The sequence below is a fragment of the Rutidosis leptorrhynchoides genome, chromosome 4 (genome assembly GCF_046630445.1).
Source record: "Rutidosis leptorrhynchoides isolate AG116_Rl617_1_P2 chromosome 4, CSIRO_AGI_Rlap_v1, whole genome shotgun sequence".
Lineage (NCBI taxonomy): Eukaryota > Viridiplantae > Streptophyta > Magnoliopsida > Asterales > Asteraceae > Rutidosis > Rutidosis leptorrhynchoides.
The window spans coordinates 75,452,616-75,460,049 of record NC_092336.1 but is presented as its reverse complement, the minus strand read 5'-3'; the positions used below and the strand labels follow the sequence as shown (position 1 = coordinate 75,460,049).

General features: G+C 31.5%; 1 long non-coding RNA gene across 1 annotated transcript; it reads left to right on the top strand.

The window, feature by feature from the left end:
• Positions 1-3,066: 3,066 nt before the first annotated feature.
• LOC139839987 (uncharacterized) lies at positions 3,067-6,513 on the top strand. The gene is made up of 3 exons (XR_011757168.1): positions 3,067-3,412; positions 5,257-5,337; positions 6,042-6,513. It is a non-coding gene; the product is annotated as an uncharacterized lncRNA (long non-coding RNA).
• Positions 6,514-7,434: the final 921 nt, after the last annotated feature.

Sequence of the window (7,434 nt, the reverse complement as noted above, 5' to 3'; positions counted from 1 at the left end):
TTTATTTTTTATTTTTTTTATTATATACAAGTCAATTAAGTTATTAATCTAGTCTAATTACATATTTATGTTAGATTTGGAGCATTAAGATAGAAAAGGTGTTGTAGATTCTCACCAGTGAATTTTTGTGTGTTAGTCGCCATTGCTGATGTAATTTATTGTATATGCTTCCCAATGTTACCAATCGCTGGAGTTGTTGATAATAGTAATATGTTTTTTAGTTATTTAACTTAGTTTCAGGGTTCAAAGCATGATATTTCTCTTTTAAAACAATATGATTTGGTACGTATATATTGTAGATCTGATTTAAAGATCTCATATGTAGACACAATGGCGGAATCAAAAATTGTTTTTGAAGGGGCGGAAAATTGTTAACAGGTTTGAAATTGAAAATGACTACGCATTGTAAATTGTCAATATTGATCGGTAAAACAACTTAATAGCTTAAAATCGAACTTTAACTTGTTTTTTTTCCCAATCTAGGAACTACACTGTTTATTATAGTATATGTATAAATTTTATAATAAAATATAAGAATAAAAATTAAATCACCAACTTTAACTTATTTTCTACTAAGCTATAAACTGCAATGTCTATGTCTATTACTCCTATTATATTTATATACAGTAATATATATTGTCGAAAACTTAGCACTGTATAACAGAATAGGAAAACTTCATCCAAAAGATGAAGTTCAAATTATCACCACAGAAAAACTCAAAAAAACTTGGGGTGAATGAGTCGCAAAGGTATCATAAGTTACACAATTTGCTAATAAAGGTAATATGAGTTTTGCCGATGTCCGAAAAAGATTACGTGTTTTAATTTTTGCGTGAAAAGGATTATGATTTGAAAAATGTTGTAGGCTCCAAAAACTTTCTTACAAGGAGGAGACGTGCAACTTCGATGCATTGACGAAGAAGATGGCAGCTGATGAGCTGCTCGAAACAAAAAAATAACCATGAGGGTCGCCTCATGGACAACCCGCAGCCTTGGTAACAAGGCAAAAGGTCGTAATGCGGGGTAAATGGTTAGCTTATTTATGTGCAATTTTTGACCATTCAAGAAACCATGGCTAATGAGGTAACACAACTGATCAATCATATTTTTTAAAATGTGGAGATGATTGTAATATGGAAATGAATGTAATATGGAAAATCAGTCTTTTCAAGTTGTATAGGTAGGAGCACATGGACGTTGGGTGGGTTATTATCAATGTGGAGATGATGTCTTCAAGTTAACATATCATATGTAATGATATCATGTTGGCATTTTATTCATGGAATGTGATTTTTCATCAAGAGATTCATGAAGATTATTGGTGATCAAGTTCAATTTCAAAGTCTCTATGTCCTTAAAACGAAAGCTATAGCTCAAGTTCAAGATCATATGTTGTCATACTTTGGTTTTTCATGCGTGAATTTTCAAGACTTTTGTTTTGTGATCAATTTTTCAGTTGTACAATTCATTGGTTTAATTGTTTTCGTATGCAATCCGTACGGCTAGTTATACGAAGTGTTGTAACCAATGAGCGGATAAGCGGTTTCTCAATTGCTTGTACTCATTTTGAGCTTTTCCCTTATTTGATGAAAGACTGTCAATTTATTTAATTTCCTTGTTTTTCGTCAAAAAAATAAAAATAAAAATAAATGTGATGTATGCCAATTCTTTTTACTAGGTCAAAGTGACCACTTACATTACATATAGTTATTTTGTAAGCAAAGATCTTTTTTGTTATTAAATGGATCAAAATAACTACTAATGAATGGGCCAGTATATTTAGTTTCAAGCCCGCATGAAACTAAGCCCACACAATATTTATTTTTAGGGTTTTTTCCTTCTTAACTTGTAGATCTGTTGCAATTCGACGGTAGAGTTCTGATCAGTATTCCTTAATTTCACATTTTGCAATTTTCTTTATCCGCTTTAATATTATTGATTTTTTGCTATTAAGTATAGTTAATCTAATCGTATTTCGTGTTGAATGTTAAGAGGTTTCATGATTTGGAATTCGTAAGTTATATATGTCGTGATTTGCTGAATCATTTAAGTATTGGATCTGGATTTTATTTTTTTTTTAATATCCGATTCATTAGGTTAATCGTTGAATCTTCTGTTAAGTAGTTTTGAGGTTAATTGTTGAATTTTCTGTTAACTAGTGTCGAGGTTAATCGTTGAATATACTGTTAAGTAGTCTACGAAGTAAATTTATGATGTCTATCGTTGAATCTTCTGTTAATTTATGATGTTTAACTTACTGAACTTGAATTTAGGTGGATCTGTATTTCTCTTCATATATAGTTATCCTTTCTGTTAAGCGTTAGTGTTTATGATGATATGAATTTCTGTGGTGATGTTCTTTTCTGTTTTACAATAATACTTTAGGGTCATAATCAAAAGGGAAACACTTTTTTGGGCAAGTAAATTTCTTTTTTGAATTTTTTGGTTTTTTTTTTTTGAATTTTTTTTTTTCAAACATCAAAATTAGGTAAAAATATGAAAACATTCAATGCATTGAATGTTTTGATTCTGAGTTTATTTGCATCGTGTTGTTTTCATCTTGTGTGAAGTGTTTTTTTCGAAATTTAGCCCGATTTAGAGTTTAAGGTTTAGTGTTTTGGGTTTAGTCTCTAAACTCAAAACCCTAAACTCTAAACTGTTCGTGTTAAAATATTCAATCTAAACCCTAATTTTCAAACCCTAAACCCTAATTTCTAAACCTAAAACCCTATTTTCTAAACCCTAATAGCTAAACCCTAATTTTTAACCCCCTAATTTCTAAACCCTAATTTCTAACCCCTTAAAAAAAAACTCAGAATCAAAACATTCAATGCATTTTAGAGTTGAATGTTTTTATTTTTTTCTTCGAGCGCTTTACCGCCAAAATAATAACATTCTTCACAAAGTGTCTTTTTTAAATGTTCATAATTTCATGTGATCTTGATGCCTGAAAAAAAAAAAATCGAAAAAGACGAAAAAAACTTACTTCCCCCCAAAAAAGTGATTCCCTCTTGATATTATATATTACATATATATATATATATATATATATATATATATATATATATATATATATATATATATATATATATATATACACACATATACATACATACATATCGTGTTATGGCGAGTACTCGATTTATATTCTTTAAGTTTATAAGATGGACGACTAGGGGATGGGAACTCACCAGGAAATGATGTAGCCCTATTACGACAAATTCAATGATTGGTTTCAAACTGCTTTTGGCTCGCTGAAATCATCATAACGTTTTTGTTTGGAATAGTTGTTACGGTTTTAAGGAATGTACACTAGTTTGCTGTTTTCTTATTGGAGGTTGGATTACACCTAATAAATGGTGCTTTGGAAGGAGAGCAACAGAATCCGTGGAAACATACTAGCTAGAAACATGTTAGTTATTCTCCTTTTTCTTGGTTACAGCTTCTAATCATTTTTTTTATTACATAATACTACTTGATATGATATTTTCATGCAGTCGTTTGAATGATAAGTTCAAACTGTTGACATTGGTTTTTTCAATCGTGTTTTCATGTGGAAAAATTGTAGTGAAAGGCTCACCTATAACAGTGAAATTCTGTTTACTTCCTCTTTTGGACTTGTTAAATGGTTATCTACATGGTATTGGAATATTCTGGGTAACTCATGCCCCTACTATATGTCTTGTTTCACGCTTCTTTCTGTTGCCGCATATGTTTTTCTAGTGTTGGGTACTCTATCCATCGTATCTCGATTTCAAGGAGTGGTTGGTTGTTAGTGAGCATCCTTAATGAACAATCTTGAATAGCAGCCTTGATCAAATACGATTATATTGCTTACTATTCTTTTACCAAATAAAGATTAATATAGATTGATCAAATGCTGTTAAGACTTTGTGCAATGTTGTGGTAGTTTGACTTTAGTGAATCAAAATGAAAAGGTCAAGTTTTCAGTAAGGTTGTTGTTTTCATGGACCTGATTTGAATGATGTATGCAAATTTTAGTTTCAATGATGATACATGATGGATGGAATTGTGGTGAATGTTTGAAATTGATATAAGTTGGAACATTTGAACATTCTAAGTGAACCACAATTCCATTCATCAAGTACACATCATTAAAACTCAAATTTTTATACATCATTCAAATCAGGTCCATAAACTTGACCTTTTCACTTAGACTTACTAAAGTCAAACTACCAATACAATGCACCATAGTTTAACCGCATTAAAATTATATCTAATCTATAGAAATTGATCTTTATTTGGTTATAAATGCTGAATATTTAAAAACTGTAAAGGAGTACACAACAATATAACTAGCTTGTATTTGATCAATGCTGCTCATCAAAGCCGTTCATCAAGGATGCTCACTAACAACAACCATTCATGGAAATCAACATACCATGGATAGAGTATTACAATCATTAGGGAAACGTATGCACCAACAGCAAATGGAGTGAAACAAAACATATGACGGGGCCGTGGGTTATCCAGATTACACCAATACCAAGTAGTTATGACTCTTACCGGCCTCAAAAAGTCAATAAATAGCACTTCACAGTCATGGGTAAACCTTTCACAATAATCTTTGTGCATGAAAAGAGAATCGAAAATGCAGATGTCAACAGTTTAATTTTGTCATCCAAACGCCTGCATTAAAAGATAATATCAAGTACTCCTCATTAATTAAATTGTAATTAAAAAAAAATGATTAGCTGTTACCAAGAAAAAAGTGCATCGCTCACATGTTTCTAACGTTGAGTGTTTCCATGGAGTTATTCAGCTTCTGTTGCTCTCCTTTCAAAGCACCACTTAAAAAAGTGCAATCGCAACTTCAATTTTAAAACAACAAACTACAACAACCACCCTTAAAACCTTAACAACAATTTCATACAAAAACTCTATAATGATTCCAATAAGTCAAAAGTAGTTTGCAGCCTGTCATTGAATCTGTCTAGTTGATCTGCAACACTTCCTGATGAGTTCTCATCCCCAAGTCATACATTCATCATCTCATATCATTGAGAAATATGAATCGAATACTCATTATAACACATAATATATATGTTCATAAATAAATAGGTAAAATTATAGAGCATAGTATTGTGATGATTTAAAAATGTAAATTTTTGTTTCGGCTGGGTGAGCTTTAATGATTGCGAGCGATTAAAGAAGTATAGATTGATAAAGCGATTTATCAAACTTCTATTTATCAGTATGTGCATTCTGTCTATTTGATATATTGTTGGGGTGAAGTTTCAGGTATCCATATCCAGAGACACATTAGGGGCCATGTTGAGATCAATGGCATATATCCGTGAGCAGCTCTCAAATGCAGTAAGCTTTCAACTGTTTACCAGTATGTGCATTCTGTCTATTTGATTAAAACAGAATAATCGTGTTCATATATATATATGGATAATATACATGCATTGTGTAATCTCTAATAAAGTTTGCAAGATGGGTAGGTCGGTTATTAAGTTAAAACTGGCCATGATTTGGTATGGTGTAATAGGTCAAAACTGGTTGGCTTAACCACACTTTATGTTTCGTTTCTTTTTAAAAAGATTAAAGTAGTTATGCAGTAACTGGTATTACAAAAACCAATATCACTAACATTTTTTGAATGATAAATAAAGTTATTTACGAGTACATTAAAGTTTAACCAGACAGCCCATCTGATATGTTTCTGTTTCGTAACTTTTATTTTTATTTGACATTATATATACACAAAAGTTCAAATGAGAACCACGAAACAAACTGCAAGAACCAATCTTAACCATTAAATGTTTTGATCTATGGATGTAAATGAGGATGGGAAATTGGTTACTAGATAGAAACGCGAGTACCGTTTGATTAGGAAGAAAGGGTAACATGGTCCAATTGAATATAATTGTTTTGTTTGACCAACTGCATCTCCCTCACACCCACAAAATCTTTTCTTTCTTTTTCCTTCATCATCAGCCGTTAAATACCCTTTGTCGACCTTAATATATCGCCATCCTCTAACGCATCAAATTTTTTTTACCCAATTCCTATAGGTGCGCTTATGGAGATAATTTGTACAGATGATGATGAAAGGAATGAGATCGTATCCGGGATCCGATCTTTTTTTATTTATTATTGAAGACGATAAAAACGATGATGCAAGTGTAAGATGATGCCACCGCTGTTGTCGCTCCTCTGTTCCATGGTTAATGAAGAAGATTTATGTTCTGATTTAAAAAATACGATTCCTTAGCTTCGTCTTAGTACCAAAGCTTTACAATTAAATGTAATTCCTAAAATTACTGTGATCGATTTACAGGTTCGTTATATATCTACACTGAACTGTTCACTTGTTCAGGCCCGCGCAAGTGTTTGTATGTGCAGGCACGAGTGTTCACAAGTGCACATTAAATGTTCACGATGGTTGTTTTATATTTGCAAACAAGTTAAAATTGATATCCACAACATATGCACATAAGAACACATGTTTATTGGCTTCATGGTTTCATAACATCAGTACTATAGGACCAACATATATACATTATTATTATATGTTGTAGTTGTATGTTATATTAACAAATATCGATATCGATGAATAGAATAACGATGATGGTACTTTTCTTTTGCTCTAGGCTTAAATGAATAATGAGGTCGTCTACACATCATCACTCTATTATGACAACCATACAGGACCTGAACGAAGTTGGTACTAATGCTCACAAATGTTCATGTGTGCATATGAGAACACGTGAAAAATCACTGCACAATTTCTCCGATAACGAATTCATATGTGCACATTAGATCACCTTGATGAAGTTAACATGAACTGCTTGTTCAAGTGTGCACACGAAGTATACTAGATCATGTTAATGACGACCTGAACATGCTTGTTCATGTGTCCATATGAGCTCAACATGTTTCAATATGCACATAATAATGTAAAAAATAGTTTACATTAATGAAGTCGAACGTATGAACTACTAGTTCATGTCTGCATATGAACTAAATACGCTCGATATGCACATAATAATGTACAAATTTAAACACGTTAATGAAGGCGGAGATATGAACTGCATGTACGTTCATGTGCATATATGCACTTAGATTATGTGACATAATAATGGAAACTGCTGTAAAAATGAATCTATGTTTACGATAGTTATTATGTTGATATATGTGCACTTAGTTCACTTAATACATACATCAAAACTGGATGAACATATGTAAACAACAAAAAATCACGTATATGAAAACTAGTATTTTCATATGAAGATAACGAAAACAAGATGAACTGCAGATTGGTATTTGGAATCAATTTTATTATTGTATATTATTGTATTATATTTTATTATTTTATTCTTTATATATCTATCTATCTATCTATAATCTATAATCTATCTATCTATAACATGCTATGAATCAAGGGAGTGAATCTCATGTGGCGGC